This window comes from Prenolepis imparis, unplaced genomic scaffold (assembly GCF_030444845.1).
Source record: "Prenolepis imparis isolate NDT839.2.m4 unplaced genomic scaffold, iyPreImpa1.0 SCAF_2, whole genome shotgun sequence".
NCBI classification, from domain to species: domain Eukaryota; kingdom Metazoa; phylum Arthropoda; class Insecta; order Hymenoptera; family Formicidae; genus Prenolepis; species Prenolepis imparis.
In genome coordinates this window covers 7,573,737-7,598,089 of record NW_028141160.1, presented here as the reverse complement: position 1 = coordinate 7,598,089, position 24,353 = coordinate 7,573,737, and the positions used below count along the sequence as shown (strand labels likewise).

Sequence of the window (24,353 nt, the reverse complement as noted above, 5' to 3'; positions counted from 1 at the left end):
TTTATAGTTATTTTTTAACAGTTACAAATTGAAATTTTACTCTTTAATTTTCTCATATGGTTTATGGATTCTAAAGAATTTCGATAGGCTTAATTTAGGAATTGAAGTTCTATTTTATATTTCAAACTGACAATAAATCAATAATTTCTCACTTAGAGGTTTGAAAAAAGAATTTCTGACAATAGTTTCACAAAAAAAGGTAATTTCACTGATGGTGTTTAAAGTAACAAACTAAATATTAAATTAAAAATTCATAGAGATTACAAAAATAGGAGAGAAATTATGATTCGGGATGTCATTCTTTTCCGATAGAATTACACAATTGAAGTTTATTATTATAAATATTATTTCTCCGATTAATTTAATTTTCCTACGAAATTTGCTTTAAGAGTTTAATTAATTTTCTTATTTTGTACTTTCTATCTTGTACTATACTTTTCAATTTAAGGTAACATGTATATGTCAATATTTCACTAATTATATTAATTAATTGCATCCTATTTTGTTACTAATTGTAATTATTTAATATCATTATGTGAAATTCGATGTCTAAATCAGGTCACTGTAAAATTTCGTTCCATCTACGCCGCATAGGAGACAAAATCGATGATATTAAATTTAGAATAGCTAAGAAATGAAACGAAAAATACTATATCTTATATCACGTTTATTTTTACGTCTATTTGACTACAACGACTGTGCGTTAAATATCACGCATTGTTCGAATTCGCAATTACTTTCGGCAATATCTAAATCGAGCTCATATAATGCAGCAGGATTGCAATTAATATGCACAAGTAGCTTACATTTGTCATGGGAATGATAATATAATCACGCGACTATTTCGTATCTCCGTTAATTTTTCCATGTGATATAATAGATAATCACTAAATTAACTGCGTCCTAAAGAGAAAAAAATTCTGTTTTAATTTTAATATGAATTTTTTTGGATCTAAAACAATTTTATCTTTTATCTTTGAAGGAACATGGGTCTCTATTATTTAAAGATAAAGAGAGGAAATAGAATTATTCTATTCTTTCTAAGATTTCACGTTATCGTCTTCGCGATATTTCGACGCGACTCTGATTCACGAGGCCAAGACGCCATCAAATCGTTGCGTGTTAGCTTTCCTGTAGCGCAGATGGTACATTCCAGGATCAATTGGATGACAAAAGACCTGTTTACGCACAATACGTGTTACCGAGCTACAGTATGGCTCCCCCCTTTTGATGTACCACTGGCGATTAAGTGCTCTAATCTCACTGGTATCATTCGTCGACTGACAATATTCGCAGTGTCATCAGGAGTGCCCTCTTAAATTAGCTCCCTTCATCAGCTAAATAAAGTCAGATTTATTTTAAAATATATATTAATTATATGCTAAAGTGTAGAATTAGATGCTCACACGGTTTGACATAAAGGGGCTGACTTAACATGAAGCTCTTCACTATATAAATAATATGAACAAAAAACAAAAATGTAATAACGTGCTAATTAAATATTATTAAAGAAACTATTAGGTTTCTAATTAACACTTAAAGGATGTCCAGACTAAATTAAATTTTTATGAAAATGTTACCGTAAATTAAAAATCGATTATTCTGCCTTTTAACCTTTCAGCCTTTTACTCAAGTACAGTGATATTTAACTATTGCGTGCTCTAGCGTTATCGATCTTAAAATATTCCTTTTTTAATGTACTATTCAGATATGCAAACGCTGAATTAGATTCCGTTCCGTTTCGTGGAATTTAGGACTTAAGTTTAAGCACGAACCACCATACAAGATTAAACTAACATTAAAGAATTAGCTGCTCAAGCATTATTGATGTCAGATGTCAAAATACTTATCTATATTATATTATATTAAGATATCTAATCGCACCGAATCATGTTTACAAGATTGTAACATATTATTTGCATATTAACGTTCAAGATGAATTTTTGTTTACACACTTTTAATATAACAAAGTTATTAACAAACATTTTTGAGAAGCCTGACTTCATATTAGATTTTATCCCATTTTTGAAAAGTTAATTTTTAAAATTAATTTATTCGACAAGCTTTTATTTGTAAAATATTTATTATTTATTATCAAATTTGTAATATAGTATATATTATCAAATTTGTAATATAGTATATATTATTCTATTATTTGTTGATTTTTCAATTTCCGTCATACGATTTGATTTACACTAACATTTTTTTTTATATTAGGTTTTCGATGTAATGAATGATAAAAATTTTTAAAGCATCGTGGAAAATTGGTACATTATGCCGAAATTTAAATTTTGAGACATAATTAATAATTAAACTTTAAAGAGTTAGTTAGAGATTAATATGAAGTTAGCTCTTTCAAATTTTTTTTTTAAATAACTTTTTATAGAGCTGTGCAAATAAAAATTCAAAAATAGCAAACATATGCAAATAATGTGCAATCACAAATGAACATATAGAAATTTATTTTTTTTTTTCGAATGTTGGGAAACTTTACGTAAGTGTGTCAAAAAAGGATGTCAAGAGAATAGGGCATTCATCAGCAATCCTTCGCAATCGATGAATTGAAAGAGTATGAGAGAGAGAAATATATTTTTCATTAATTCTCCAGAAAATATTAAGAAATAAGTAGACATTATAGTAGACTATGTGTGCAATATAAATAAATTAAATGCCTATGATTAAATAACTATGTCAGAAAGAATGAGTGACAGGAATAACGATGATACACAGCCCGTTATTAATTGTAATAGTCTATAATCGAAATAATTATATAATCGATGCGCAAAGAGAAGTTGCATTATACAATCTTTTGAAAAGTATAATGAACTAATTGGAATCTATAAACGATAGCGGATAATGTCAGTTAAATTCGACGATTAAATTTGCGTACGCTCTAGCCAATATCCAATAACCGAGTATAAAGTTACGAGAGGTCGCGCGATTGGCCGTATCAAATAAATTTGATCCGTTTTGGCCTTTAGAGAGCTATACGCCGCAATGTGATACAAAGCCAATGCGATGCTATTTTTGAAATATGTTATTTTCTCCCTTCACCCTCTCAGCCAAATTACTCTAGACTCTAGGCTATATATGTGCTAGAAATATTTTTACTTTACGATCGTTTTTTAGGAAATAAAATAGAGAAAGGAGTTTTATTAAGTATAGGTAAACTTTTAAATATTCATTATCAATAATAATTCTAATAGATTGCTTTAGAGAAAACTTAATTTTATGATCTATTATTATATTTATTTAAAATTTCATATATCCTGAAGAATTTTTCTTTTCTACTCTGAAACTCGCTCTATTATATTACAATGTTCGATTCGATCGTGCACAAAATTTGATGCATTCATACGAAATACATATCAAACCAGATTTATTACGAGGTGACAGATGGAAATATTTTTTGGACGATGGGGTTGAAAGTTATTTTCCGCCGACATCTCGAGACGTTGTCTTTTAAACCGACACTGATATCTTCTTTCGCTAACAATGCTCGTCGCCGGAACGGCTTTGAATTACGGCAACCGGTTAGAGTGGATAAATGGTACCTGATCCTATACTTGCCGTGGCACGTGATGCAAACTAGGGTCAAGGAGCGGCGGACAATTTCTCTGGACAAAAAAGGTGGAACGCGCGCGCGGGGAGTCAATGGTGCATCGACCTCGCGTTTCGCTACGAGAAAGAGAGCGCGTCTATTATATCGGCCTGGAATAACATCCTTCGTACGAAAGTAGTAGTAAAACGCGATGTAAAAAGGAATAAATCCGTCTCGAGTTATATATGTAGATATAGCAACGGTATATAATAACGATATACCGCCGACAGCGTAACGCGACGATCGATATATTAAAACAGAGAAAATATCTTCATTCCGGAACTTAAAACAAGTGCAAGTTTGCGGTGCACACTTTATGGAGAATTTATATATTTATATATTTTTTTTGTATATTCTTTTCTCCATCGATTTATCTGATTTCTGAGATCTTTTGGAAAATGCACAAAAAGCATATTAAAATTGCAGAAAATTTAACTATATTTCAAGAGCTAATGTAATAAATAATATTTATGGAATTTACATATTTATATTTATATTTTATTTACATATTTATATTTTATTTATATTTTATTTATATTTATATTTATATTTATATTTTTTTATAATCTTCTCTCATATTATTCATTTGATCTGAGATCTTTTGGAGAATACAAAGAAAGCGTATTAATCACAGAAAATTTTATTATACTTTACAAGCTTATATTTATGAAATTTGCACAAAAACTGCGCATTAATTATAGAAAATTTGATTATATTTTACAAATTAATATTTATGGAATTTATATATTTTTTGTATATTTTTCTCCGTCTATGATTTCTGAGATACTTTAAAAAGAATGCAAAAAAAATTGCGCATTAATCGCAGAAAATTTGATTACATTTCACGAGCTAATATTTACAATGCAATATGTTGCATACCTATAGTTCGCCAAATGTAGTTCCGAGGAATTCGTTTTCGACAGGCTGGGCGAGGCGAGAAATAGGGGTGACAGAGGGGTGGCGCAAGCTGTTTCGCGAGAAACTTTTGAATTATTTCTTCGCCATTTCTTCGACTGTAAAGTATAGATACGTCGCGGCGGGATATTATATCCTGTAAGACTTTTGTCTTACAAGTATAAGTGAGAAAAGGAGAGAGGAAAGTTCTCCCCCATCTCAATGTCGTTTCCGTCGAAACGGGAGGACGTCCTCGGTTTGTTTCCTCGACGAAAGTTGCGGTCGGTCGAGCTGGGCTTGGGTAACGACGTTGCCGTTAATGGAGTCTCTGCGACGACACGGAAAATACGAGTCCAAAACCCCTCCGTTAAGACGAATGAGGTATCGTCGCGACTAACCGCGTTTTTTTTCACTCGCGAGTTTGCCGCATCACTTTGCCAAAAGTCAGCCAGACAAGATGTGTAGTTATGTCTCGCGCGAGATTATTAGAGCTCATCTCTGCCCTTGATTCTAGGCGAAGTGTAACATATCTTTACGTATATAACACCTCCCATTTTATCCCGAGAACAGAAGGAGAGAAAGATAAAGAGAGTTTATGGTCTTAGATTATTAGTTTGCTAGCATTGTTTTTATTTATTTTTTTTCATTCCCACCCGTCTGGCCTCTGTCCCAAAACGGCCTTGTCATTTTTTTGCAATTTTGGGCGAAACGTGATGTGGAAGTAAAGCGGAGGCACCGTGAAATTGGAACGTAATCGGTTCAAGAATTGTTCCATTTTTTTTTATCTGTCATTTTTGTTAAAGCACGTGCGTTCCGTGAATGAGAAATAGACAGGACCACTTTTATGACGCGGAAAGCTTAAATGTTTTATGCGATACATTGGGCTAGATCTATTTTTTATATTGTACTTATATATTTATAAATACATACCCTGCGCTCTGATGTTTTTTTTAAATATTTAAAAAATCATATATTTCAAATATATTTTTAATATATTGTATTTTAAATAAAATTATATTTTTAAAAAATATATATAAAATATTTAAAATGCTCTGTTTTCTTAAAGTTTTTCAGAACCGTAGATATCGTTTTTTTGATGTGTTGACTCTATTGACGCATATTTTAAATTATATATTTTTTAAAAATATATAAAAAATAATTAAGAGTGTTCTATGTTTCTTTAAAGCTTTTCGGAATCATATAGATATCGCATTTTTGCGTGACATGTCGATTCTATTGACGCTAACATAATTTTTATGATCTTGCAGAATTAGTGTCTCGCCGCATTAGGGAAGAGAGAGGAGGAGGAGTAATCCGGAAAGTCGGCGTGCGACGTACTCGTGAATCATCGTTCGTCATTATGCAACGGTGAACTTACTCGCTTTCGTCGACGGATACGTGCCAAGTGCAGTTCGAAGATTGCCCGGAGAGAGTTCGCGGCCGATTCATGGAATCGTGATCAGGTAAGAGTCAGTAATTTCTATGCCGAGTACGGAGCCACCATCAGAATTTATATACGTCAGAACCGGAAACAACGTGCCAATCGGGCTCGGTATCTCCGGGGGCGATGACGTAACGCGGTCGTAAGATACGAAATTTCCGCTGAAAGCGGGATTGGGGTTGGGCTCCGCAAGTCGAGCGTGCGATGCTTGCGAGATACATTTATGTCTCTTAGATTGCACAAGGACGAGCGATTTGAAGGAATCAGCGCGTCACCGATAACGTCATTCATGACCAATAAATAAAATCGTCCGACACGACTCATTTGATTTCAGAATTGTGTAATATTTATTTTGGTACAAAAGTGTGGAAAGAGTGTTATTTATTAAATAACTATTTAATAAATAAGGATATTTATTAAATAATTGTTTAATAAATAAGCGTTTAAATAACTTAACGTTTCTCTGCACTTCTGTTTGTGGAATGGAGAATAGGGGGATATTTGCGATTATTTCTCATTTTACGTGGGCGTGCATACCATCCTTTCCATTTATTACGAGCACGTGCATTTTGCTCAGCACTTCACGGCACTCTTTATATCGCATGTGGGTCAAGTGTGAGCTGTCAATATTTCGTTTTCCATATTTCACCTGCGACGTGTTGGCTCTCCACAGAACGCGGATATTTTTCTTTTTCACTTCCATGCATTTCAAATATTGACTTTTTATTATAAATCTTATTTTTACCCTCCATTCAAGCGTCACTTCACAATCATTTAATGATACGTAAAGTCTTTAATAAAAATATATTTTAGAAAGGGAGAGATATTGATTTGACATCACAGCTTTAAGGTCCGATGTGATCACAACGTTGTAATAAATCATCACTGTTTCAGTTTTAAGCTGCAATCTTTAATTATGAATCGCTATATCACAAATGATATATCTGCCTTCGAATTTATTACACCAGATCGTGACACATTAGCGTTTTTCCCTTTGAAAATTATGACCATCATTAAAGATGGAAGATCAAAGTTTATCGCGCATTGACTGCAAGAAGGGAGAAATCGTAAACAGGCTAAGTCGAGTTACTATTTCTGCAGGACGTGTCGCGTTTACGGGAATTTTGCGAGTTCTCATAGGATCCTTTGATTCTGAGAATCCTTTTATGGAGGCGCGATAATGTCTCGCATAAAGTTCGTATGTCGTGAACGGGAAAAACGACGACGACAATGTAAGCTTACAAACGGAATGTCATCGCGGCCCAACGGTGTCCTTTTGCGCCCCGGATGCATCCGGCCATATCCCGTTTATGCGTCGTGTTCTCGAGTGGGTGCCAAAGCCATCGTATAGCTTTTTATATAGATCCGATCATAGCGCGACTAAAGTCGCGACCGAATCATCTCTTATCGGCTGCTCTTATCGATTTTTCCGATACATTCACCAGAATTTCTTCCGAAAAAGGTTGAGAAGGTTGAATAATTTTTTAACGAATAAAATGAATTAATTTAAAATAAATTAGAGAAATTAATTATTTTGAATTAAAAATACTCTTTTACTGCGAAACGAGAGAGTGCACATTTTTTGCTATTTATTACTATTAATTTTCGGCATCCATCGTAGCGCGAAGATCTGTCGCGAGATGATAACGATGCAATATATTCGCCAGTAAATGCAATTTGGAGGTGTGATGACGTTTTAACTATCGCATAACGGAAGTAATGAGCATAATGCTCGTCTTGCGCGCGAGACGCAGGTATATATACATATATATATCGGATAGGAAGATAACTTCCTCGTATAGCTTTGCCAGTAAACTAACTTCCCCCCCTGTTTCATCAACATTGTACAGCGAATGCCCCTGCGCTACGAGGTAAATTTAATAATTGCGCGCATCTGCCATCTTTGTTCGAGCCCCATGTAGCACGATGAGGCGTTAATTACTTTCACCATTACCATTTCAGATTGAAATTTCGCGAGGTGGATGCGCCCGAGTTCATTACGCGAGCAATCTTTCTTATGAATAATTTTGCATTTGTTATCGGAGCTCGATAAGCTTATTTTTTTTCTTTTTTTTTTGCGATACGACTTGAGATAATCGATGGAATATGAAGGATAAAAATTATTAATATAATATAAATTAATATACTAATTAATATGAAATAGTAATATTATATTATATATACAAAGAGATAAACTATCTTGCATAACTTTTCAATTATGCGTTGTATGAAAAATTGTTACATATAAAAGTTGCATAATTTTAAGAAAGGTTTTACATAGTATTTAGATCATAGTACATGGAAATTTTTACATAGTATATATGTATTTTTTATGAGTGAAGGGATTTCAGAGATTTGAAAGCCAACTTTATTTTTTAAATATAAAGTATCGCATTTTTATGTCATAGTTAAAATGTAAATAAAAATTGAATTTTGAATAAAAATACATTACCGTTTATTCTAAATCTCATAGATAACAAAATTAACATAGATAATGATATGATCTTATGATTTATTAATCAACATTGAATTTCTAATCTAATGCACGTTTCAAGAACTTATTTTTTCATATTTTCTTCTGTTGGCAGCTCACGATACCCTATTACTTTTTAATATATCCTATAAGAAATAGTCCAACGGCGTTAAATCTAGCGAATGGAGTTGCCATAAAAATTTTTCATGACTTATCCGTCGATTTGTTATTTCTTGTTTCCTTGAGAATATCTCGTAATCTATATATTAGATTTAAGATCAATAAATTGAAATATAGTTTTACTCAGAATCCAATGTACTTTTTAACTGTGACATAAAAAATATAATACTCCATTTAGAAAAACAAAGTTGATCTTTAAATCTCCGAAACGCCTTCTCTCTCATTTATAAAAAAAAATACTATATAATAATCCTCTCAAAATTATGCAACTTATCTTTGTAACAATTTTTCATACAATGCATAATTTATAATAAATTATTCAAGGTGTACAAGCAAGCTATCTGCTCTCTACGTATATAAAAAAAATTTTTTAAACCAAAATGGTTGTTTGGCGCTATTACATCATTTTGTATTCTTCTCTATATTAATGCGTGAGTGACGTCAAGGGCACGAGGGACCCAGCATCCGGATCTTCATCCTAATTACGAATAGCGTCATTCGTTTGGTCTCTCAAGTAGGGGATATACATATAGGAGCGCGCATCATTTCTCCTTCTTGCTCACTCTCAGCTGCTCGCTCTCTTTTTCTCTCGTTAGAGACGATCCCCACATATGCAGTGGTACGCCGGCGTTTATAAAATGTGGGCCACTTCAGTACGCGGATCGTCGATGCGCGGATCGCATTATATTCAGATCACCGAAACCGATCGTCGAACTATCATCCGCGCGACGATGATCGAACTCGTCATTTTTCAGCGCTCAGCTGTCCGACTGTTTCGATGGTGCCGCTGGCTGCTTTATTACCTTTACGCGAACGTGTCGAATCTCGGTGAGTGCGTGTAATTTAAAGTGATTGATATTTAAAAAAAAACGAAGAGAAAGAAAGATATCTGTAATATTATTCTTCTTTATATCGAAAAATTTCACAAAAAAAATTAACGATTGGTTTAGATAATTATGGTTATTGTGCTATTTATCGTTTGATAATACTGTATGGCGGCCACTGCCAAGGTTGATTAGGACGGAAACGCGATAATCTAATAGCATGTTTTCTGTGATAACTATTTTAAAATCCTAATTTACGTCTCACTATATAATGACACTGTCATTTTTTAAAATGTATTTTTTTATAAATTGATGTAAATAGTATATACATCGTGTATGCAGATAGCATATATATATTTCTTATGTCATGTACGATATTTATGATAATTTTTATCATAAAAAATAGCGATTATCTCTTTACCTTGAGAGATATTACATGATTTGACCTTTCTCGTAAGATAACACTTTCTATCTTTAGCGAAAGAGACTTCTCGCTAATAAACTGTCGAAGAGAATTAAAGAATTTATAGCCGACAGGGGTTAGATAACACTATATGTACGTTTTTATATACATATATCATTATTGAATAAATTTGAGACAGCATCTTCTGGACGCGTATAAGGTATAATTTTAAATGACACTTCGCGCTCATCGTGTGAAGGAGACACCCTGTACTTAAACTGACCTCTCTCTCTCTCTCTCTCTCTCTCTCTCTCTCTCTCTCTCTCTCTCTCTTGCAATATCATACGTCAAAGCTAGCCAGCTGTCTCTGGCCATAGATACCCACGTGCGTGTAGAGAAACTGGGCCGCCACTTCCCTTCGTGTTAAAACGCGCTTCCGCATGCCTCTCGAAGCTGCTTGAGGAGACGACGCTGCTTGATGTAGTTTCCTTGATGTTAGAGACACTACGTTACTGCACGGACACTGTCACGTTAGAAACGGAAATAGAAGCTTGAAGTAGCTTCATCAGCTGAAGAGCCGACATACCGTGCGGTTTTCATCGCGTTATACGCTCGATCTCTAAAAGAATTTTACGATCACTACTTCAGTCGGAGTGGCACAAACTTTTGTTTCTTTCATATTATCTGCATAGAGTGCACGGTTACATTTTACTGGATTTTTATTCGCTACCGAGTGACGAATAATAATGCTCTTGATCTCTTATGCAGATAAAATGTTAATGACTCTATATATTCTTACAAATACAAATAAGAGATTTAAAGTTACTCTCTAAATATATTCAAAATAAAATTAGAATTGTAAAATCCGCTGCGAAGTTACACTGCAAAGCAGCTGACGCGCAGCTCTATTTGAAATTCAAAAAGAGCTATGTGTTATCGTTGCAAAATACTATTCAATGACGTGATATCTAAAACACGTTAGGGAAGAATGATATTTTCGTATTTATTCTTCCGTAATGCATCGATCCCTTTATCAGACGAATATGACGCGAATCAGACACGATACAGATACATATATACATAAATCATTTTAGGTGTGTGACGTTATCGGGTTGTTATGCTCAAATTGTAATGCGATCCTGAATGGGTTTGCGAGTGACGTGTGAAACGAAACGGGTCGCCACGCCCGTCGATAAAAAAAAAAAAAAACTCGGTCGAACTCCCGAGGAAGGCGACACGAATTAATAACACCCGTTGTAAATCTGATCTGTCAAGCGTCGAATTGTCTAAATTGTCGACAATGAAAGATTTCCGGTGTAACGATGTGCGGCCGACGATGAGAGACGAAAATTTTCACGGTTTCGCGTTTCGAATTTAGCAGCATTAGCATAAGCAGATTCCCGGGCTCCGAATGCTTCATCAGAACTGCCCTTTAAACTCTCTTTCCTTTATTTAATGCGTTCCAAAGGAGATTATCAAATTTTGATGCGCGTCCAAGTTTCAGCGAACCAAGCGTTCTCTCCCGTTTTCACCTCGACACTTCGTGTAAAACGTGTCTCTTCAAAAATTCATATCTCCAGTTTCTGTCTGACATATCGAAGATACTCGAGATACTCGAGATGTACAGTTCTATAAATAATGTTTAGAGAACACTTTGTCGTCGCGAGGAAATTTGCGAGGAAACAGTGATGATATCTGGTGATGGTCGTAGTATAAATGTTCATTTTGATTAACGAATCTAACTAATAGCCGTCCCGCGAACCGCGAAACGCCGACGACGACGGACGAATCGAGAACAGTCGGGAACAATTCGGACTCTACTCATCCGAGTGACATGAAAAGCTCGAAACTTCATTTCGCCCGCATATCGTGGCTTTAGATCGACCCGGCCGGCAAAAGCCACTGAATGCGCCATTATAACTGGTACTGGTCGATCGAGGGTCGTGCTCGAGGGGTGCGAATGGAGAAAACTGCATTTCATCGGGGTCGTTGCTCCGCGAATCCTTAATTGGATAACGATAATCCAGGAAGGAGCTTTAGATTTTCTTCATTTCACTGAGCCTCCTCGAAAGAATCGTTTTCTTAGGTAAAACTGATGACGGTAAACGCGATTGACTCTGTAGCGCGTGGGATTAAGATTAGTATTATCTCGTTCTTTCAACGTCGAAGTAGGGGAAGGAAAATGAAAAAAATTAAAACATAATTTCAAGTTTTATATGAAAGATCTCTGAGAGAGAGATAGAGTGTGTATATTTAGAATTTAAAATTTATATTTTATTTATATTTTAGAATAATTTCATTTTTAAATTCTCTTTTTAAATGAAAATACTCTAAGATATAAATAAAATAAAAATTTTTAATTTTAAAATATCATTAAAATAAAAATATAAATAAAAAAATCTGTAAAGAACCTTGCGTCTCTTAGTTTGCATGTATTCTAAAACAATATTATTGTGACACAAGTGAACATTTATGGATAGTTATGAAGCATTTAAATATAAACGTGGAAAATCAATCAATACAGTCGAGGAATTATTAATCTTATTCTACGAAAATGCTAAAATTGTTGCACAAAAATGCGTCACACTTTTCATAAGAATAGTCACCATTCTGCATCGCAACCGTTAGTCGTAATTCGATTCATTAATTAAATTCTTTTTAAGTGAAAATATTCTAACAATATAAATAAAATATTAATTCTAAATTTTAAAATAAAAATAAAGTATAAGTATAAATAAAAAATATATAAAGAACCTCTCACACATCTTTTTTAGTTTACATGTACATGCACTGTAAAAAAAATGTAATGTATTACATAAAAATATGTAAAATTACATAAATAATAAGTGTAAAATTACACGATAAATAATAAAAGTGTATACATTTTACACTTATTATTTATGTTACTTTACATATTTTTATGTAATACATTACATTTTTTATAGTGTATTCTAAAATATTCTAAAGTATTACTGTGACACAAGTGATTATTTATAGATAGTATTATAAATATTAGAAATCAATCAATACACAATCGAAGGATTATTCTACAAAGATCCAGAAATTGCTATGCGTCACATCTTTCGTAAGAATAGTCACCATGGTCGTGATTAGATTCATTAATTGGATAACGTCAAAGACAGGGGTGCCCCTAATTTTGCGGTCCCGGGACCTGCGTCACCCCTCGCAAAGAAGGAACTCGAACCGGGGGCGAGGATCCAGAACACGATTAGGATCTCCTCCCTTCGACGGCGGGGGAAAATATTTTCCCAGATCCGGCGGGCCGGTAAACACGCGGTGCCGACGATTGACCGAACCGGTCGTTATGAGGGGGAGTGGCACAACGGGGGTTTATAGATCGTAGCACAAGAACAGGGGACCAATCCGACGAATCAACGGTTGGCCGAATTGGCTGCTCTCTCTTTGGCACCATCGGGGACGCCGATTATACATAGAGCCATATAACTACTGCGATGACACCTGTGATTTTCGAGTCTCTCACCCCTTTCGACTCCCTGCCTCCTTGTCGACCTTGATGTAGAACTATCCACGCGGTTGAGCTCGTTAGCGACGCCGGAGTCGATCGATGAAATTAGCCGATGTCACTGGACGAACAATGGCGATTCTCGTCTCCGGGAACAATGGGGCGAGCGGGAAAATTGCCGGCGGAAATTTTGCGGAACGTTTATCAATCGCGAAACGTGCTGAAATTACTGGAGCCGTTCCTAAAGCCCTGTTCCCGCTTCGTTTCACGAGTACGGTAGGCGAAGTTGGAGCTAATTTATCTTCAACTTCGCCGACTGCAAACGTACCAAGTGCATTAACGCGGTGCGCTTTATTGTATAATTTATCGTTGGAGAATTTCCGATTCTCTCGCTCCCTCTCTCCCTCTCTCTCTCTCTTATATAGACGTCAGGTATTAATGAGAATCAGCGTTTGATACACGACGATGATTCGCAGAGTCACACTTTGAATCGTTTGATCTGATAACAATAGCCGTGCAAACACGCGTCGTCACGCGGGCGATAGATTATTGATATTCTAATTATCCTCGAATAATTAAGCGACACCGCACTGCGGTTTCTAATGGCGAAACGCGTTTCGACGTTCCATCGAGAGATCTAGCAGGACCGTCCGCTTCATTTGCGGTGAATGCTCGTTCGACCATCAGCTATCAGCAGTGGCTCGCAAGTGATACGGAATAACGCGATTAATCGCCCCGAATGAGGAAAAAATAGATTCGATCGACACGTGCTGTTCCATCAAGTGACAGTTGAAAATATCCGGGCATCTTGTATCACCTCAGGAATATATGTATATAGTCCGTCCGAAAATAACAAAATTATTCTAGGACAATCTTGACGACGTATCTTAGATTAGATTATTTATTAACGTAATTGATTTAAATTTCAGATTATTCTCTTGTGCATTTAAATAGAGATCTAATTACGCTGTAGATTATCCGGTATCTTAGCGCGACTCAAGTTTCAAGTGGAACAGGTAACACATTCTTATTTTTATTTCACGTGGACTTTGCTAAGGTAATTTAAGAAGGAGGGAACTAAATCTCTAAAGAGCAGGTATAGAGTGCTAAAGAACATTAGGCCGATAAATCTAATGAATTGCGGAAGTTTGCCGATAAAAAAACGTGCCGATAGCGCAAGAACGGACAAAATTCTCACGATACTCATAAGAAATGTCAAAAGAAAAGACTTTAATCACATCTCTTCAAATTACGTTTGGAAATTAAACATTTTTGGTAAGATATTATTTATTAAAAAATCGATTTTTCTTCTAGCTCTCACAGGGGGACGTATCATAAATTTGTAATGTATCTGATATTTATTTTGGTGGAGCCGCCATTGGCTAGACTAAACCGGAAGATTCCTCCGTACCCTGCAGTCTGGGTCCCCCCGTAACACGAGGGTGAAAGCGATACTTGTGCAATTTTCTCAATTGCACGGCCGCACCCTATCCTTTTATCAATACACATGGTTTCTCCTGGTTGACTCGGTGACGTAATATCGCTCGAGTCGCAAACGAACGATCTTCATCCATAATTAAGGGAATTACAATTAGATCGGAGAGAAGCATTTGTTACTTTCAAAGAGCGTGATTAAAGTAATCAGACAGAGTTTTTCGATGGTATCTATTTTTAACAGCGCATCGCGAATAATAAGTACAATTTATTATTTCCGAGATCTTTATTAATCCGCTTTTATTTAACAACGATACGACGTTATTATTGCGCGATATACATATATAATTGTCTGACGAATCCAGGACATTTAACCAGCCATTAGCTCGGAACGCGGGACAATAATAATAACAACCGACTCGAAACAACGACGTTGATTTACTGCCTACTCGTGACCGCGAATTCCCTCGCTCGTACTGCTATCGCCAATTATCCAAGTGGAGCTTTATTCAGTTAGCAGTAGACTGGGAGACTGTTTAGCTACGCGAGCCGCGATAAATCCGTATATAATTTGATCGCTTTCTCGCGCCGAGACCTCTCGAGAGCGACTAGAGAGAGAGAGAGATTACAGCCGGCGATTCATCAGCTGACAAGTACGAGCCCTTTACTCTCGAAAACGCCAATAAAAGTCGACGGGATCGCGCTCGCGTGACCCGCAGGATTTAGTTACTCATTTAAGTTTCATTTGCGTTACGTGCGCGATGCGCATCCCGTCTTTTTCCTCTCTCTATTTCCCCGAGAGTCGATGCATCGTGCAAAGGACGAGCGTGGTCGTGTCGGCTCGATAAATCGGTCGAAAAGATACTACCGGCCATCACGACAGCTCCTTTCCTTCCTTACGTAAGAATTCCGCCGAACGTCGCGTAAGTGAAATTCCTCGGCTTCGGAGCGAATCTCCGTTCAATCGAATCTCCCAGATTCACTCTTGAATTTTTCAACGCGGTCCCGAATTATTGGATATCCGTGATTCTTGGCTATTTCTCCGGTCAAGGATTCTTTTTTTAACGCGTTTGCGTCGTCATTTTTCACGGTAACTTATTATTTTCTACGATGAATCCGTCTATTCTCTTCTACCAAAAGGGAAGAATCAACGAAAGAGCGGTTTTGATTGAAGGCTGTAAAATGATACGGGCGCGACTCAACCGGGCGGATGTATGGCAAAAAAGTAATTAATTTCTTGCCCGGGCATTTTAATCGATGGGTTGCTTTACTATTATATTTCTGGCTGAGATTCTTCGTGTATGTATGCGTATGTATGTGCGTGATAAGTGAATGAAACCTAATTCTCGAATACTGCACCTATATCTGAATCTTCTTCACTTCTCGTTGTTGAAAATTCCGCGGAGAAGCTTTTATAATTAGAGATATTTTTTAAATTCTTTTCTCCTTTAACTCAAATATTTTACAATTTATACAAGCGCATAAAAATGCAAATAAAATATAAAAAATTGCGGAGACGCGTGTGGAATAAAATAATTTCTGTTTCTATATTATATGCAATATTGATAGAGAGTATTAAGTGGAATTATGCTATTCAAAGTTATTTCCAGTTCTTTGTTAATCCGATGTTTCATTATCGGTGTGCATTTATAACGGTGGAGAGAAAGAGAGAAGGAGAGAGATTTGCAGGGGGTTTGCAGGAAATATTTCATCCTCACGCTCCTTTCTGGCTACACTATCTGTTATCAGACTACGTTAATTTCCACCACAGTGCAATTTAAGCGGCTTCACTTTATAATTTGTGATTAAAGCTTTATTCGCGCGATATGAGATATATCATTGCCGCGCGCGCGATGAACGCGCTAACACATACCTGGAGATAACGCGTGATGAAATATCCTCTCATTGTCGAGGCGCGGTTGCGCGCGATTGTTCCTGTGTATCGGAAGCTTCCGCTTCTCCCTCTCCGATTGATCGATTGCCTGTCAAATATTTCTGAGCGCCAAAAGAAATAATCCGCGATCTCGACATTCCTATCGTCGCCGTAATCTCCAACGCAAACTGCAATCAGATTGAATGCAGGTGTGAGACCGATATATATATCTGCATCGCGAGGAAAATACTTTGTGATATTATCATACTAAATCTATTTTTGATTTTGATATTATAGCTTTACAGTATAATGATAAATAATAATATAATATTGTATGTATATGTACACTCTGAGAGAATTTTCTCTTAGAATTTACTCTGAAAATCATGGTAATCGTGATGACAATATGGAAAGAATTTTATGAGAATTTCTTTGATTAATATTTATCACAATAAAAATAATAATATCTATCAAATTGATTTTACTAAACTGCATAGTAAAATTAATCAAACATATTTTATATTTTATTGTAATAGATATTATTATTTTTATTGTGTGGATAAATATTAATCAGAGAAATTTTCATAAAATTTTTTCCACATTATATCGTCCCACGATTATTATGATTTTCAGGGTGAATTCTAAGAGAAAATTCTCTCTGTGTTGTTAGCAGTATATATATGTATACAATATTATATTATTTTGAATATTTCTATCATAAATTTTTCTCTTTAATAAATTTTTCGAATGGTTTTATTCACTTCTCGATTAATTCTTAAATTATTATAAGAGCTATGCGTATTATTTATAGTCCACACAATAAATTAAATTCAGGGACATTAAATAAACTTAGAATTAAATAATTTTATTCACTGTTTGGCTCGAAAAATTTACTAGAAAGAGAAATGTGGCAAAAATATAAACAATAGTTGAATATATATATATATATATTCACACAATATTTTTTATTCAAATTTCCATTTTTATTTAAATAAAATAACTACAACGTTTGCGCCGTACCCGTTGTATGTACACATTGTATTTTAAGAAAATTTACCAATTACACACAGAGAGAATTTTCTCTTAGAATTTACCCTGAAAATCATGGTAATCATGGAAAGAATTTTATGAGAATTTCTCTGATTAATATTTATACAATAAAATTAATAATATTTAAAATATGTATATAATAACATATAAAATATGTTTGATTAATTTTACTATGCAATTTAGTGAAATTAATCAAACATGTTTTATATGTTATTGTGATAGATATTATTATTTTTATTGTGATAAATATTAATCAGAGAAATTCTCGTAAAATTCTTTCCATATCATATTGTCCCACGATTACCATGATTTTCAGGGTAAATTCTAAGAGAAAATTCTCTCAGAGTGTACTTTTCTCATTTAATTAATATAATTGTTTAACGACAAACAAATTTAGTCTTAAAACTGAAATCATTTCACGTTGTTTATGCTCGAAATAATTATACATACATCACATATGAATCTAATATTTCAAATGTACAATCCTGAACAATGTATTAATTAAACTATCCAGCTTAATTAACACATTGCCTGCATTGTAAATAAATTGTAAATTAATTATTCGTGTGATTTTTATACGCATCAATACATCCAACGTACAGTTATCGAATTAAAGTCGGTCTTGCAAATCACGTCGTGTGAAAAACACGAAAATAACAAAATGAATAAACGGCCAACATATTTATTGAAATAAATAGTAATAATTACTGTCGTACTCACATTATATTCACACACTATTTGTCCAAGACCCACGATAATAGATAGAATCGCGCGACGCGCGACGCGCGAAGTTGCCGCGAGTCACGCGCGATCTGCGCATGCGCGTCCCGCGCCGCCGCGCTCTCTGCCCACGCTGGCGCAGCAATTTCACACGTCTCGGCGCCGCGAAACGGACGCTGTGAAATCGTTCCGCGCGTTTCGCGCTTTTTACTCGATCAAATAATCGCGCATCGCCTACGAATCGATAGCCAAAGCGTCGTGTGCGATGCCGAATGTCGTCGTGGTGTGTTAATTAGCCTGGCCGAGTACGATTAATCACGTTTTCACGCGATCGCGAGTCTCACTGATTCTCGGATGCGATGCATATATTACAGTACATATTTATCGTGTATGTATCGCAAGACTGTCGAATCGAAATCGATGGCGCGATTCACGATAACAACCCCGGTGAGTCACATTTACGTGAATTATAATAGTTATCCGGCCGTTTCTGTCAAAAGTATCCGTCTCGCGACGTGCGAAATTGTCGCGAGGTACGAGCGACTCTGCGCACGCGCGGCCATTTTCTTCCTCCGTCTCGAGAGTCGCCGCGAAATCTCTGCGCGTTGGTCGCGTTATTTCTTTATTCGGCAAAAGTGTACTTTGCGCGCGAATTGCGCGACATCGAAAGTGTCGTGCATGAGATTTGTCTCCTATGTAGAGTTCGGCCGCAAAACGCATTAATTAGAATAATCGCGATCGATCGCGATTTTCGCATAATTCACATCGCGCGCGAAGCACAGTGAGTGAATAAACGACCAACCGGCAGGGTGAATCTGTTAAGGTAAGTAATACTAATTAAATCCATTCGCGATATTCAAGTTGATGTGTCAAGTACATTCGTGTCGATTCGAAATCAAATGATCCGACGTTTTCGAAAGTCGAGAATGAACGGCGAAGCGATGACGTGAATTATAATTATGGCGTTAATTATAATTATGGCATTATTAATCGCATTTTTCGATTGCACGATGGTATGATTTAATTTCAAGTTACGTGTCGAGATTAACGATATTTATTGGAATAATCCTTACAGTGATCTTGTGATAACAATCTATTTTAATAAACACAAGAGCATATATTTTTATTAATAATGTATAATAATTTATACATACGCAAATAATTAAATTTATATATAAGTTTTATATAATTTTTGTGTAATTAATTTTGCTTAAAAATTATAAATTTCTTAAAGTTTGTAAATTAAACAGTAAAGTTGTATTTTTCGAGTTTTGGAAAAATTTATGTATAAAATAATGGAAGATATAATTTTGTTTTTTTATTAAAATAAATATATATAATCTGAATGACTAATTATATATTATATCATTACAGAGGACTAATTGCAAACGTTCAAACATTAACAACGATACACCAAAAGGATTCCTGTGGTACGTAATTGCAACGAAATGCAGATGAACCCTAGACATAGAAATGAAAATACTGCAATGGTGAGTCATTTTATTCAATTTATTTCATTATATTTGCGATGATTTATTTCATTATTTAAAATTGTTTGGTAAAATTGCAATAGTTTACATTCCAAAATGTAATTGGCTTTACAACACGGCAAGCCTGTTAAATTGAAATTAAAGTAATAGGCGAAATGAGAATTTTTTAAATTAATTTGAATAAATAAAACAAATGTTGCAAATATAATAACACTACGGATATTCACAATTTGCTATAAAGATAGCAGAAAAATGTGACAGGTATATAGATAAATTTATTCTGTCGCCAATATTTTCACATTACGCTTAAACAATGTGTAGTATCTATATTGTAATATATTATTGCATAATGTGGTTAATAATTATTTATTGGCAACAACAGCAAAGAGTTTGTAAATGAATAATTTTTTAATCGATAATTTCAATTTGCTCTTCTGCGTGTATTACATGCATACATCAAACTATTTACATCGAAAGTTTCGATATAGACATTTTAAATGGTTGTTTAGATTAATTACGTCCTTATAATTGCAATCAAATATTTTATATTTAACATGTTAATTGCCATTCATGCACAATATTTAATAATTTTATCAATTAAAAGATCAGTTAAAGACCCTATTAAATTAAATGAAATATATATGCATATTACTAATATTTTTATATCAAGAAATTAAATAAATTAAATGTTTACATACCTTAATATATATACATTTTCTTTATACTTTATTAATGTGCTTTCTAAATGAAATATTTTTAATGGTGATATAATTTATTCAGCTTTGAATTGTGTGAATGAGTGTGTCAGATACATAACAAATAGATTGTTATAGAAAATTATATAGCTAATTGTAAGCTGTACATATATGTATATCTTGATGCTATCGCATCATTCTACAGCAAATATATTTGATTGCGATATCATGATCGCTCTCTTATATTAAATCAATATACCATCTTTCAGTGAATTTACATTATTAATGACTCAAAGTGCATATACAATATATATAGTATATATATATTTAATTTTTGAAAGGAATATATATATATATAATTTTTTTCGAAAATTATATGTATATATATATAATTTTTTTTCGAAAATTTTTTAGAGCAAAAGATAAAATTTAAAAAATGTATGTATACGTTATATATAAATTATAAATTTATACGTATCACTTGCTACGTAATGCATCAAATAGACATTTTTTTATAAACAATTTTCTTTTAAATAATAAAACGAATATTTTTAATATACATATATATTGAAACATATACATTAAAAATATATATTTGTTTTACTATTTAAAAAAATGAGAAAAAATTTGTTAAAATATATACGTGTACATAAATATGCATGTATCAAATATATGTACATATTTCAACTAAATTTTTTAACAAATTTTGTTCTCATTTCTTTGAAATAATAAAACGAATATGTATTTTCAAATTTATTGAAAATACCCTCTTTATTATGTAATTAAAATTGTTTATAAAACCGTCTATTATTAAAAAAAAATTGTTTATAAAAAAATGTCTATCTGATGCATCACGTAGCAAGTAAATACATATAAAATTATAATACCTACGTCATATATGTATATAACATTTTTTTAAATTTTATCTGTCGCTCTAATTTTCGGGAAAAGAAATGGATGTAGGAATGTAATTGCACTTCTTTTTTTCTTAAGTATGTACAGTGTTTTTTAGTCTCTCTTTCTCTCGCGCGCGCTGCATCAATCGTTTATCGGGGACTCCGTCTTCCTGACGTAAAGGACGAAGCTTCTCCTTCTGGATGAGAAATGTTTTTGCGAGGCGAGGGAAGGAGAGAAAAATGTCGTGCGCGAAATCGCGCCCTCGGTGAAATCGATAACCGCTCGCCCTCGCGCGCGGCACCGATTCTAAAAAAGTATGTCAGCCGCGGTTACACGGTTACGTGGAACCGCCTTGAGCGCCCAAAAGTTGTCCCTGTTCGTGTTTTAAGTCGAACCATATAATTTTGCGATCGTTAGAAATACGTATAGAAATAGTGAAAACTATATACAATGGCAAACCCAACATTGTTATGCATTAAGCAAATACGTCTGACCACCGCGACCGAATTATGCCCAAGAGAGAGAGATCCTAATGCGCATAATTTATAGCAATTCCGTGCATTTTGCATTCACGGGATAGTGCTTGTAATTTGCATCGCGATTACACGTTCGTGGGCTCGTGAACGTGTATACCGGCCATTTTCGCCACATTCCTGATGAATATGAGGGAAATTTTCGCGTAATTGTCGGAATGATGCTTGCGGAGGGATTGATTTGATTGCGTAACATTTGATTGTTTGAAAATTTAATCCGTTATTTCGATGGAGATATAATTTACATTTATTTAATTGTACAATTGCGGATAATGATTTATATATCCTAACAGATTGGGAAAGGAAAGGAGGTTACATAGTAATTGTGGAAAAGTACACAGAGAGAATTTTCTCTTAGAATTTATCCCTGAAAATCATGATAATCGTGGGACAATATGGTATGGAAAGAATTTTATCTGATTAATATTTATCACAATAAAGATAATAATATCTATTACAATAAAATATAAAAAATGTTTGATTAATTTTATTATGCAGTTTAGTAAAATTAATCGGACATGTTTTATATCTTATTGTAATAGACATGTTTTATATTTTTGTGATAGATATTATTATTTTTATTGCCATAAATATCAATCAGAAAAATTCTCATAAAATTCGTTCCATACCATATTGTCCCACAATTACCATGATTTTCAGGGTAAATTTTAAGAGAAAATTCTCTCAGTGTATGATATTTAAAAGTAATGAATTATTCAACAGATTGCACAAGAATTTTATTTCATTGTCAATGTTTTCCCTCTCTTTCTCTCTCTTCTTTTGAAGAATTTTTTTTCTCGTTGTCTAATCGCCTAGCTTTGATATAGTGGTAATTATGGACTCAGGTAGAAGCTGTCTATAATACGCAGCCATTGATACGCTATGTCTACAGAGCGTCCCGTAATCAATATCCGTGATCCGAGAGATGCCATAATTAATTTCATAGGCCAAAACCTGAATCGAGAGATTATCGTCGTATATGCCTTACTCTCTCCGTCAGTTTGCAGCTTTCGGTTTCTGGCGTATGTGTATATACATATGTATGTGTCGCGAGTACTTAATCCCTTCGTCGATGAGAATTACTTTATCACACCCTTACTTAAGGTAAGAGACAAGCGCGTCTGGATAAACGCGCGTTGGATTCGCGAAGGTGTAAGCATCGCTTTCAACGATAAGAGACTTTATTAACGAGAGGCACGCGAGCCAGCTCGCAAAATAGACGATCACACGTGTCAACGCACTGTTAAGAGCGCCTTTCTTCGTACTTGTCATGTTTCAAATTTTCAGAGTATAAACTATATGAATAGTTCCCGAATTTAATTAATTTTACAGTCTCTTTTTAATTAACTCTTTCGTATAATCATCTAAAGTATTGTCTATATTTTATGCATTACCTTAATTAACAAAACATATGATTATATTCGAACCTAAATGGAACATAAAATGATTTTTACCTTTCATTTCTAATATACTTTAAAGAATTTTTTTGTAATTTTTTATATTATATAACCTTTTATCGTTACATTAGATGTTTTTTTTATCTTATGTCTATTTGTATTTTACAGTCTCTTTTTAATCAACTCTTTCGTATAATTATTTTAAAGTATTATCATCTGTTCTATTATTTTAAGTTACAAAATACGATTATATTCGAACCTGAATGAAACATAAAATAATTTTCACTTTCCGTATCCAATAACTTTAAAGAATTTTTTTTGCAATTTTTTATATTATACAACCTTAAAGATAAATGTTTTTTTATTGTTACATTACAAAAACGTTTTCTATTGTACGTCTATTTATCGTTGGCTTTGTGTGGAAAAAAATTTGCATTCTATTGCGCAGATTGAAAAACTTTTTTACAGAGAAAATACAATGATTTTTTTATAAAGTATTGTCGTTACGTCGATGTAAATGTCGCGCAAGAGCGGCGCGAAAATAATTAAAAGTTTGCCATGTTGATGAGCTTCTCAGACGTGACATTGTTCACCATTCCGCGAGCGTCTCGGCGCGAAACTTTATGAAAAAAAATACCATTGCATTGCGATGCCTGTCACGCAAGAATTTCGTCGCAGTTAAGCTCCAACAGCTCTTATATACTCGCGATACTTTAATAAATTTATTGTCGCTTTCGGAATTCCGGAAGATACCTGAAGCTACTTTATATATCGCGTCGCATAGCGAATAAAATTCTAATTTACTCGACGTTGTTAAAGACAATCGCGTGTTAAGAGAGCAATTGTGAGAAACATGCGATTTAAAGTGCGTTTAAAATTGACATAAATCGATAGGGTCGACGCTTACATATATAATAAAAATATCGAGATTTATTCGCGAAATATCTTCATTTACGCAAGCGTT

The 24,353-nt window shown here is 34.1% G+C and overlaps 1 protein-coding gene and 1 pseudogene across 1 annotated transcript in view; both read left to right on the top strand.

The window, feature by feature from the left end:
- Positions 1 to 20,003, top strand: part of Gata (glutamyl-tRNA(Gln) amidotransferase subunit A, mitochondrial) — a 31,120-nt gene extending 11,117 nt beyond the window's left edge. Inside the window, exons 4-5 of the mRNA XM_083032744.1 lie at positions 5,764 to 5,958; positions 19,752 to 20,003. The gene's annotated coding sequence lies outside the window, so the exon portion shown is untranslated. The remainder of the gene's footprint in view (positions 1 to 5,763; positions 5,959 to 19,751) is intronic.
- LOC145932905 (uncharacterized) lies at positions 7,790 to 23,180 on the top strand (annotated as a pseudogene).
- The last annotated feature ends 1,173 nt before the right edge of the window (positions 23,181 to 24,353 follow it).